Genomic DNA, 13040 nt, shown 5'->3' with positions numbered 1-13040 from the left:
TGTGTGTGTGTGTGTGTGTGTTTACGTATATATACCTATGATGAATCCCCTTCAGAGGACACAAAGGGATATCATATTCTCAAATCCTGGAGTTATAGGTAGCTGATAAATACTTAAAGAAATCTTCATTATTCTTAGCCATCAGGGAAGTGCAAGTCAAAACTACTTGAGATTCTAATTCCTGTTCGAATGGTAAGATCAATAATACAAGTACCAACTTATTCTGACAAGAATGTGGAAAAAGGGGAAGACTCCTCCATTGCTGGTATTTTTTGGAAATATCCTCAAAGGATACTCCATGATGTCAAAAGAACACTTGCTCAGCGATGTTTATTGAAGCTTTATTCACAATACCCAGAAACTAGAAACAATCTAGGTGGCCCTCAACAGAAGACTAGTTAAAGAAAAACTACAAAATAGATTATTACTTGGATGCTTTAAAAAATGACCTGAAATATGCAAGCCAATGGATGGAACTAAAGAGCATCACTGTGAGGGAGCTAACCCAGGGACAGAATAGTAAATACGTTATGCATTCACTTATAAGAGAGAACTTGCCTTTAAGTAAATGATACCTAAGCCTACAGTTCATAAACTCAAGAGAATTGGAGAAAATGAAGGGTCCAGGGGTACTTATGAATCTCCCTGTAAGAAGGAAATGTAATTTTAATTACAGACAACTGGAAAAGGGGTAGGAATAAGAGGGTCAGGTGGGTATACAGAAAAAAGAATGCGGGGGGAGAAAGCTAGAACTGAGGGGCCAAGGGACTTCCATGGAAATACAAAAACAACCTAGGTTGCTACTAAGACAAATGGTTGTTTTCTGCAAACTGACAACAGGGTTACAGTACAGAGGACAGCACCCACTGGACTCACTGGACATGAAGAGATTAAGATGATACCCACATGGAGCTGTACTGTGGATAGGTACTCTTTGGTCTACCAAAACATGGACACCAAACCAGCCATAAAACCTCTGACCTACAGTCTGCCCTGCATACAAAATATGAGCAATGGTGGCACAGAACTTGTAGGAGTAGTCAATCTGATCTGACTTAGAGTCCACTCCACCTGACAGTGCTTCGATCAGCAAGAACTAGAGACTAGATAGCTCAGAGACCCACAGTAAAACCAAACATGACTGGTTAAAGCAAAAGTATCAATAAAACGACTCTTCTTGTTATTCTGATATATTCACAAATTAGTGCTTTATTCAGTCGGCATCAGAGAACCTTCTTCTTATGGCAGCCAGTGGGACAGATGCAGAGATTCACAAATATTCCATGAAAAGGAGAGAGGTCTCTATTGAATCCTTCCCTCAGATTTCAGGGAACCCAGTAGAAGAGCATAAAGAAAGAAAGTAAGAGGCAGAGGTCATGGAGGACACCAGGAAAACGCAGTCCTTTAAATCAACTAAGCAAGACACACATGAGCTCACACAAACTGAAGCAATAAGCACTGGACCTTTAAAGGTCTGCACGGGTCCTTGGCGTACATATTAATGCTTTTAGCTTAGCAATTTATGGGGCTCCAGAGAGCGAAAGCAAGTGAATCTCTGACTCTTTGACTGCTCTTTGAGATTCTATCCCTTGTGATTGGTTACCACGTCCCACTTTTTTTATGTATATGGCTGTGCTGCTGTATGTATATGTGCATGCCAGAGGAGAGTATCAGATCCTTTCATAGATGGTCATGTGGGTGCTAGGAATTGAACTCAGGACCACTGAAGGAGTAGCCATATGTCCAACCTCCCTGTCCAAATTTATATGAAAACTTTTGCTTCATCTTATATATTATTTTGTTAAGTTTAGCTGTTATATGTTAGAAACCTGTTCTTTTCTAATGAGAGACAGAATGAGAGTGGATTCTGAGGGGAGAGGAGGTATGGAGGAACTGGAAGGCATGGAGGAAGGGGAAACTATAAACAGGATATATTGTATGAGAAAAGAATTCATTTTCATTCAAAAAAACTTGGATCTTTCAGAAATACAGATAACATTCTGAACTATTGAGCTTTCTCTCTAGTTCTGAGTTCTGCCTTTTTATATTTTATATTCTATATAAATGACTATATATTTTATGTATCATATCAAATATCTCATTATTATGGTAAGAGACATTATTTTTGATTCACCAAATGTAAAGCACTATAAGGCACTAACTGATGTATGTATATGTTTTAATATATATGTACATATGTGTGTAATGTATAGCTTTTATCATGTGGAAATATGAGTTTATACTTATATTAAATTAATTTTATTGGAAGAAATGTCATAATCAAAGGCAACTTGAGGAGAAAGGAGTTTATTTCCCTTACTCTTTGCTACTCCAATTCAACATCAAAGACAGTCAGAGCACAGATTCATGCAGGACAGGAACCTGAAGGCAGGAACTGATGCAAAGTCCATAGAGGGGTACCCGACTTATTTCTCATGGCCTGCTCAGCATGCTTTCTTACAGAGCCCTGGATCATCAACTTCAGGTGATACCACCTAAAATGAGTAGGACCTTCTCCCATCAATCACTAAATGTGATCACAGAAATGTCGGACAAGTTGCCTAAACCTGAAGCATTATGGATGCATTTTCTCAATTGTGGTTTACTCCTCTCAGAGGACTCCAGCTTGTGTTAGTGGACATAAAACCAACCAACATAATACAGGACTTTTAACATGATTTACTTTTATATACACATTAAAATGTAAGAAAATGTGTTAGTGAAACTTACCACTTTAATGCTATGGTTTACATTAAATTATTGATGAATAAATATTTTCAATGTGCATATTTTCCACATATTATGTTCTATGATAAAGAATGCAGAATTTTTTCATATTCTTCTCCACTAACCAATATCACTACTTCTAAGTTCTTAACAAGTCTTTGAATTTATTTATATTCAGCAAGCTCTAACCACTGCATCAGCATTTTAAAGGACTCTGATTCTACCTCTTCTGGGCCTCTTCACAACCACTAGTCTGATTCTACCTTCTCTGTGGTTCTTCATGAATGTATGACCTGATTTATCTACTGCCTCCATCTTCATACCTAGGTAGCTTTTTGGAGAATTTTGGAGTTTGGCAGTAGATTACTAAAACCCATTGTGTATTTTGATGTTGTCATTTTTACATGTTTATGTATGTTCAGTAAATACATGTACATTATCAGGGCATGGCTTTCAGTTTCTCTTTAGCGTAAGAGTCTCTCTATGAGATAAAGGTAAAAATAACGTAAAGTGATCCAGTCTTCATCTGCACCCAGAGCTGGGGCTGTCCCACAGCCCTCCATGTCCATATTCTTCCCAGAGAAAGCTGGTTTCCCAGAAGAGCTCTCACTCCTGAAACCAAAGGCCCACAGGTGGGACCCTACTTTTGCTTCAGTGACTGTCCAAGAGGGAAACACCAGTAGCATACAGGGCACAAGAACCACAGAGCAGCTTGGGACAGGATCTTTCTGTTCTCCATTGGCACCCATAATGAGGCTGTCCTACTGCCCTCCATACACAAATCCTGCCTGGAAAGAGGTGGTTTCCCAGAGTGCTCTCATCCCTAAAACACAGGCTCACAGGTCTACAGGAGGGATAAGCTCCAGTCTGGGACAGCAAGACCAACTAACACCAGAGATATCAAGATGGCAAGAGACAAGAACAAGAACCTAACCAACAGAAACTAAGGTTGTTGGCATCATCAGACCCCAGTTCTCTCACCAAAGCAAGTCCTGGATACTAGAACACACCACAAAAGCAAGATTTGGATTTAAAATCACATCTCATGATGAAAATAGAGGACTTTAAGAAGGACATAAATAACACCCTTAAAGAAATACAGGAGAACACAGTTAAACAAGTAGAAGCATAGTGGGAGACTACAATACCCCACTCTGATCAATGGACAGATCATAGAAACAGAAATTAAACAGAGACACAGAGAAACTGTCAGAAGTTATGAACCAAATGGATTTAACAGATATCTATAGAACATTTCATCCTAAAACAAAACAATATAACTTTTTCTCAGCACCTCATGGTACCTTCTCCAAAATTTATCAAATACTTGGTCACAAAACAGGCCTCAAGAGATGAAAGAAGAATGAAATAAACCCATGCATCCTATCAGATCACCTTGGACTAAGGCTGGTCTTCAATAACAACAAAAACAACAAAAAGCACACACATATATGGAAACTAAACAACACTCTATTCAATGATAACTTGGTCAAGGAAGAAATAAAGAAAGAAATTAAAGAGGTTTTAGAATTTAATTAAAATTAACAACGTACCCAAACTTATGGGACACAATGAAAGTAGTGCTAAGAGGAAAACTCATAGCTCTGGGTACCTCCAAAAAGAAATTATAGACAGCATACACTAGCAGCTTGACAGCATTCCTAAAAGCTCTAGAACTAAAAGAAGGAACTACAGGGAAGAGGAAGAGGAGTAGACAGCAGGAAATAATCAAATTCAGGGCTGAGAGCAACGAAGTAGAAACAAAAGGAACTATACAAAGAATCAACAAAACTGGGGCTGGTTCTTTGAGAAAATCAGCAAGATAAATTAACCCTTAGCCAGACTAGATAGAGGACACAAATTAACACAATTAGAAATGAAAAGGGAGACCTAATAAGAGAAACTGAGGAAATTCAAAAAATTATCAAATCTTACTACAAAAACCTATACTCAACAAAGCTGGAATATCTGAAGGAAATAGACAATTTCCTAGACAGATACCAGGTACCAATGTTGAATCAGGATCAGATAAATAATCTAAACAGTCCCATAATCCCTAAAGAATTAGAAGCAGTCATTAAAAATCTCCAAATCAATATGCTTAGTCATTGGGAGATGCAAATCAAAACAACCCTAAGAATCCACTTCATACCAGTCTGAATGGCTAAGATCAAAAACTCAGATGACAGCAGATGCTGGCAAGGATTGTAGAAAGAGGAACACTCCTCCATTATTGATGGGATTGCAAGTTGGTGCAACCAATCTGGAAAGCAGTCTGGCGGTTCTTCAAAAATTTGGACATAGTGCTACCTGAGGACCCAGCTATAACACTTCTGAGCATATACCCAAAACATGCTCCAACACATAACAAGAATGCATGCTCCACTATGTTCATAGCAGCCTTATTTGTAATAACTAGAAGTTAGAAAGAACCTAGAGTACTACTCAGCTATTAAAATCAATGACATCATGAAACTCTTAGGCAAGTGGATGGAAATGGAAAATGTCATCCCAAGTGAGGTAACCCAGTCACAAAAGAGCACACATGGTATGCACTCACTGATAAGTCAATATTAGCCCAAAAAACTTGAAAAATGTAAGATACAAGTCACAGAGCATATGAAGCTCAGGAAGAAAGAAGAGCAAAATGTGGATGCATCAGTCCTTCTTAGAAGGTTGAACAAAATACTCATGGGAGAAAATACAGGGACAAACAGTGAAGCAGAGACTGAAGGAAAGGCCATCCAGAGACTGCCCCACCTTGGGATCCTCCCATATGCAGCCACCAAAGCCAGTCACTATTGCTGATGCCAAGAAGTCTTGCTGACAAAAGCCTGTTATGGATGTCTCCTGAGAGGCTCTGCCAGAGCCTTATTTATACAGATGAGGATGCTTGTAGCTAACCAGCAGAGTGAGCACAGGGACTCCTATGGAGGAGTTAGAGAAAGGACTGGAGGAACTGAAGCAGTTTGCAACCCCATTGGAAAAAGAACAATATCAACCAACCAGACCCCCCCCCCCAGAGATCCTGGATACTAAACCACCAACCAAAGAGTACACATGGAGGAACCCATGGCTTCAGCTCCATATGTAGCAGAGAATGGCACTGTCTGGCACCAATAGGAGGAGAAGCCCTTGGTCCTGTGAAGGATCATTTCACCAATGTAGGGGAATGCCAGGGTGATATGGGAGTGTGTGGGTCAGAAAGGGAGCATTCCATAGAAGCAGGAGCAGGGGCTATGGGAGAGGGGCTAACCAGGAAAGGGGATAGCATTTTAAATGTAAATACATAAACTATCCAATAAAATATGAAGTAAATTGTATGTGTGAATGATTATACACAGAGAGGCATTTTCAGTATATGGTTCATGATTATCAACTACTATTGTACAAGTAAATTAATTCTACTTTTTTGCTACAAGTTACCAATTATATTCTATTCTGTCTATTTTGATGTCTATATTTATTAATGCCTGTACGAGTATGCCTGGAGGATAAATGTCTCTAAATTTAACTGTGAAAAATTTAATAATACATGTTCTATGTTTTTGAAATTGCTTTCTAAATTGTTTCCTTATTTATACTTAGGCCAGAAAACACACAGGTTTCTTGTTTCTGCATGTGCCTTTTGACTCACTATTTAATTGATAACCTTTATACATTCTTAAAAGAAAAACTTGTCCTCAAATTATTTATCTTCTTTGGCAAAGTTAAATATTAAAAGTTTTAAATTATCTAAGATCTGATTATAGGAAACCTTGAGCATTTAGGAGTATATTTGAGAAGGGAATCACATCTATTAAAACAATCCACAGCTTTTGTCATTGTGCATTTAGTTAAAGCATCCAGTGTCGCGCCATTCAAACAATAACATATGAGAATGTCAAACAGCTTTCTGAGAGGCTGAACTTACACATCTTACAGTGAAACAGTATTCACATAACAACTGGCCATACTCATACTGTCTGTTAATATTGTATATAGAATATTGTATTTCAACAAACATCGTTATTATAATTTTCCATCCTATACCTAATTCTTGGATTGGCCTCAGAAAAAATTAAGATTTCATTATTGGAAATGATTGGTAACAGATATATATGTGTATTCACCTATATCCATTAATGAATTGCCTATAATAAGTTTTGGGTTATCAGTGAAAAATTCTAGACTTCATTTTTTTCTAACGGTTTTTACATTGCAATGACTAGCTGATATGTTAAAAACCTTTAAGCCACTTGTCCTATTTATCTCAAATGTTCCTTTCTTCCAACAGATAAGAATTGATTCAAATAGGTCAAAATCTAGCTTCAGATCAATAGACAAGGTCTAAGTTTATCTGTGGCTTGGCATTAAGAATACAGATTATACCTTCTGTGCAGCAAGACACAAAGACAAGACAAGTCAAATGCACAGTTAAAAGTATCTAATATAAAACATTGACAACTTGTCTGGTAAGAATAATGGTTAAGGCATAAAATGTAGAGAAAATTCAAATATTTCAACCAGCAAGCTTCTTTATTCTAAGTCAAGCACGCAGTTTTGAATGCAATGTAACTTAAATAAAACCGCAGTAGCTGTTTTTAATTACAACATACTACAATGTAGAGTACCTGGTTTGTATAATCTAACTCAATAGTTTATGTGTCCTTTGTCATAAAATTTTCTTATCTAATCCTTTTTTATATCTGTAACAATTTTCTCTTTTACAATTTATTTTTCTGTCATACATTGCATCCTGGCCACAGGTTTTCCTCCCCCACCTCCCCGTAGTCACTCATTCCAAGATCCACTCTTTCTCTATTTCCCTTAAAAAACAGAGCAAGCCTCTCAGGGATATCAATATAATATAATAAAAGTTACAATAAGATTAGGCACAAACCCTCATATCAAAACTGTATAAGGCAACCCTATAAGAGGAAAAGGGTCCCCAGAACATACAAAAGAGTCAGACACCACCAACTCTCACTGTTGGGAGTCCCTCAGAAACACCAAGTTATATAACCATAGCGTCTATGCAGAGGACCTAAAAGAGACTCATACATGTTTGTGCTTCTCTCTCTGTGAATTTCTATGAGCCCTGCTTAGTTGATTCTGTACAATGTATTCACATTGTCCTTGACCATTGTCCACAGAATTCTGACTTCTGCAATCTTTCCTTTCCCTCTTCTACAGAGTTCTCCTAGCTCTGTCTTGTGTTTGGGTATGGGTCTCTACATCTTTTCCCATCACTTGTTACATAACACTTCTTTGATGACTTTGGGCTAGACCCCATCCTATGAGCACAGCAAAATACCATTAGGAATCAATATCTTGGCCTTATTAAGGGTTTTTTTTGTTTGGTTGGTTGGTTTTGGCTTTGGCTTTGGCTTCGGCTTCGGCTTCGGCTTCGGCTTCGGCTTCGGCTTCGGCTTCGGCTTCGGCTTCGGCTTCGGCTTCGGCTTCGGCTTCGGTTTCGGCTGCGGCTTTGGCTTTGGTAGTGTGGAGGAATTCTTTTTGATTCTATCCTGAGACTCTGGACTGTCCTGCCTCGGTTTCCTGGTCATTCAAGTAGTGTTAGGCGTGGAAGGAGATCAAGATGATAAAAATTAGAAAAGAATAAATCAAAGTACCATTATTTACAGATGATATGATAGTATATGTATGATAGTATACTCTAAAAATTTAACCAGGGAATTCCTACAGCTGATAAACCCCTTTGCTGAAGCAGTTTACAGAATTAACTAAAAAAATCAGTAACTTTCCCATATACAAATGACAAATAGACTGAGAAAGAAGTCATGGAACCAACACCATTCACAATAGTTATATATAATGTAAAATGTCTTTGGGTAACTCTAACCAAGCATGTGAAAGGCTTGTATAATAAAACTTCAAGTCTCTGAAGAAAGAAGTTGAAGAAGATATCAGAAAAATGGAAATGCTCATGGATCAATCCATGTAACATGGTAAAAATAGTCATCTAACCAAAAGTAATCTACAGAATCAACATAATCCCCATCAAAATTCTAACACAAATATTTACAGACATTGAAAGACTAATACTCAAATTCATACAGAAAATCCCCCAAACCAAACTATCTAAAACAATCCCCTACAATGAAAGAACATTCAAACCTATTGCTGTCACTGATTTTAACCATACTACATAGCTATCATAATAAAAACTTTACAATATTATAATAAAAACAAACATCTTGGGGTTGGGGATTTAGCTCAGTGGTAGAGCGCTTGCCTAGCAAGCGCAAGGCCCTGGGTTCGGTTCCCAGCTCTGAAAAAAAGAAAAAAGAAAAAAAAACCAAACATCTTGATTAATTAGATTAAACTGAAGACCCACATGCAAATCCATATACCCTATTTTTAATAAAAAATAATCAAGAATATACAATGAATCAAAGAAAGTATATTCAATAAAAGGCGTTGGTCTAAATTGACTTTGGTTTGTAAAAGAATGCAAATATATCCATATCTGTCACCCTGTACAAAACTCAAGGTCTGGATCTAAGACCCCAACAATAAACAAGATACACTAAACCTAATAGAAGAGAAAGTGGAGAATAGCCTTGAATGCATTGGAACAGGAGACAATTTTCTGAACAGAACGTCAGTCACACTGGCACTAAGATCAACAATTAATAAATGTGACTTCATAATACTGAAAAGCTTCTGTTAGACAGAGGATACTGTCAAAATAACAAATGAAGCTTACAGAACGGGAAAAGATTTTTATTAGCTCCACACATATTATTGATATTTAATATCAATATATAAAAGCTCAAAAAACTAGATATTGGCTAACCAAATAATCTAATCTAAAAATAGAGTTCCGATCTAAACAGAGAATTCTCAACAGAAGAATCTCAAATGCCTAAGAAATATTTAAAGAAATGTTCAGTGCCCGTACACATCAGGGAAATGCAAATTAAAACTACTTGAAGAATCCATACACCTGTCAGAATGACCAAGATAATTAACACAAATGACAGCTCGTGCTGGCAGGTGTGGAACAGTCCTTCACTGTTGGTGGGAATGCAAACTTGTACACCACTATGGAAATCGATATGCTGATTCCTCAGAAAACTGAGATTCAATCTACCTCAAAATGAGCTTTACCACTCTTGGACATATTTCTAAAGGAAATTATACTATTTGCTCAACTATGGGAATAGTAACTTTATTCATAAGAGTCAGAAGCTCAAAATCTCAACCAAAGACTGGATAAAGAAAATGTGCTACATTCATACAATGGAGTATTACTCAGCTGGTAAAAAATAGTAACATACATTTTGAGTGAGAGAACTGAAACCCAGAAAAACAAACATGGTATGTAGTCATTTATAAGTAGGAATTAGCTGCTAAGTAAAGGATAATCATTCTACAAGACTCAGAGAGGCAAAGTAACAAGGAGGTCTCAAGGAAGGATGTATAGATCTCATTGGGAAGGGGCAATAGAATAGATTTTGCAGGTGCACTGGGGAAAGGGTGGGATGAGGAGAGGTCTGGTGTGGTGGGAGTGAGGGAAGGAGAGAGTGCTAAGAGAGATGTTTGGAATAGGGAGGCTTAGCAGGGCAATGTAGAAGCCCAGTGAAATGGGAATTCCCTGGAATCTATCAGAGTCATCCTAGTGAAGGGGGTAACTTCCCAGTAATAGGGGGTACAGCATCCCAACTAGACATCTTCTGTAATTGGGTAAGGATCTCATCAGTGGGTATCAGGCATCACCCCAGCCACAAAACTTTCCCTTTCTCAATATTGCAAAAATTGAAGCGATGAAGTTCCTGCCTTCTAAGTGATGTGGCTGTCTGAGTAACACTAGATTTAAAGTGTCGGTATGTGTTCTGCTGAATTTATGGAGTCAAAATTTCCAGGGAAACAAAAAAATCATAACACGTTCTTGGTGTGTTGGTATTTGCACTAAGAAAGCAAAAGTAGCAAGGGGTGAAATCTGGAAGCTTCTGAACCAGACAGTCAAGGGGTTCTTTAGATATAAATCATACAGAAATCTTAAATAAAATATTTGAAAAACGCAGGTTTCAATTTGTTAATAAGTGAAATATTTATTGACAATTAGAAGAATTAAAATGCTATTTAAATTACTAATTTCTTAAGTACGTGTGTGTGTGTGTGTGTGTGTGTGTGTGTGTACACGTGCACGTGCATGTGTGCGTGCGCGTGCGCGCGTGTGCAGCAAAGTGGCCATGCACCTGCCTGAGGAGCTCCAGCAACCAGGCCCCACCTCTCAGACTTCCCTTAGGGCCTTAATGGTCAATCATTAATGTCTGTGATAGTCATTGCCAGCCCTGAGGAGGGAGAGTGTCCAGCTCTCTCCCTACCAGAAAAAGAAATGCCACAAATCACTGAAAATGAAAACCCACCATCTCTGAAATACGCAAGCTCAGGACTTGAAATCCTACCAGTCCTCACTCTGGAAAATTCCACCCTGGAAATCTCTGCTCCCCCATAAATCCTATGTAATCTCAATTTTCTGCTCATTTCTCTGCCACTTCTCACCAGAGCAGAGATGGCCAACCTTCTGGGTTTTTCCCTCCCATTACATCTGTGAGTGAGTTTTGTTGTGCAGTTTAACTTTGTAATGTTTCTTGGCTCCTAATGGCTAGGATAGCTTTTCCTTCAGAGCTTCAATACTTACGAATGTGTGTGTGTGTGTGTGTGTGTGTGTGTGTGTGTGTGTGTCTGTGTGTGTGTCTGTGTGTGTGTGTGTCTGTGTGTGTGTGTCTGTGTTTGTGTGTGTGTGTATGTGTGTGTGTGTGTGTGTGTGTGTGTGTGTGTGTGTGTGTGTGTATGAATATGTATGAGCACCAAAGCCATAGTGCTCCTAAGGATGCCAGAGGACCATCTATGGAATTCAGCTTTCTCCTTCCCCTGTGTGGGTTCCAGGGAAACAAATCAGCTCATCTGACTGGAATGTCAGTGCCTTTATCCAATGAGCATTCCTCCTCATTTTAACTAATGAGATAATAAAGAGTAACATAAATATGCTTAAACGAAAATAATTATTATAGGACTCGTTTGACTTTATATAATCAATGAGAATAATATAAGTTCATGAGACCTCTAATTTTAAGATACACACCTTAGCTGCCAAGGCATACTTCAGAAATGACCTTAGAGCTTCAATAATTTTTGCAAGGAAATCCATGCTTCCTACTTTTAAAACATCTTTCTTTCTACAAATTTCATGTGTTTTAGAATTTACATAATTCTGCTGATTATACACTTATTTTGATAAATTTTGAATTTATATTTCCAACATATGATAATGGAGTGACACAAAACTTTTTATTTTTACTTGGCACACTATTTCCAGGGTCATGCATTTCTTTCTTTCATTTTTAATATGTACTAAGATAAATATTAATTTACAATTTGTCTTCCAGTTTAAATTATCAACATGTTGAAAGCTGGTCTTTCCTTACCTCTTTATGGCTTATATGAATCCAATGTATAAAAAGTAGTAAGAATCATGTTGGTCATTGGGTGTTTATATGGAAAGGTGGTGTTTATTTCACAACTTTACAAATATGATCTACTCTCTTTACTGACCTGCCAGTCACATCTGTACATTAAGTATTGTAAGAGTAGCAATAAAAGACAAAGACCTGGTCAATAAAATAGAATATCTGGCCTAGATGGAGACCTACAATTCCTGTTGCATGTGTCAATCATTTGGCCAAGAGGTTGCCACATAAAGAGGAGGATTCACCCCTAGGAAGGCAGGCTCAAATTAGAACATACTACAGAGATAGGTGGAATAATGACCTCTTTAATGATATACTATACTTTTAATTCCCAGAAGTCATATACGTGGCACATTCCCAACAAGCAAACATGTTATTGCTATGAAGTTTCTTGAGTCTGCCCACGTTTCTAATACAGAGGTGCAACTTTTCTCCTGCAGATGACAGCCTGGTCTAACTGCACTTTTCTAATGGTACATTGTGCTTCTTTTTTTTTTTTTTTCTGGAGCTGAGGACCGAACCCAGGGCCTTGCGCTTGCTAGGCAAGTGCTCTACCACTGAGCTAAATCCCCAACCACATTGTGCTTCTTTAGGCTTTTTGAAGATTTCCCCAACCCTTCCCACCTGTTGCTGCCTAAGGTTATGTGATAGACCTTGATGCCAGTATCTCCAACATCATACCCTTTCCCCTTCCTCATTCTACTCTTCCAGGGAGAAGCCGAGGTTACAGCCTGTGTGCCCTGAGGATCTTAAATTATACACACTTTCATCCTTGAACTCCTATCAACAACCATGGCAAAAAGGGAAGCCATTTAAATTCTTAGTTTTTGTTTT

This window comes from Rattus norvegicus, chromosome 6 (genome assembly GCF_036323735.1).
Source record: "Rattus norvegicus strain BN/NHsdMcwi chromosome 6, GRCr8, whole genome shotgun sequence".
NCBI lineage: Eukaryota > Metazoa > Chordata > Mammalia > Rodentia > Muridae > Rattus > Rattus norvegicus.
The sequence above is the reverse complement of the archived record's forward strand: the minus strand, read 5'-3'. Positions refer to the sequence as shown.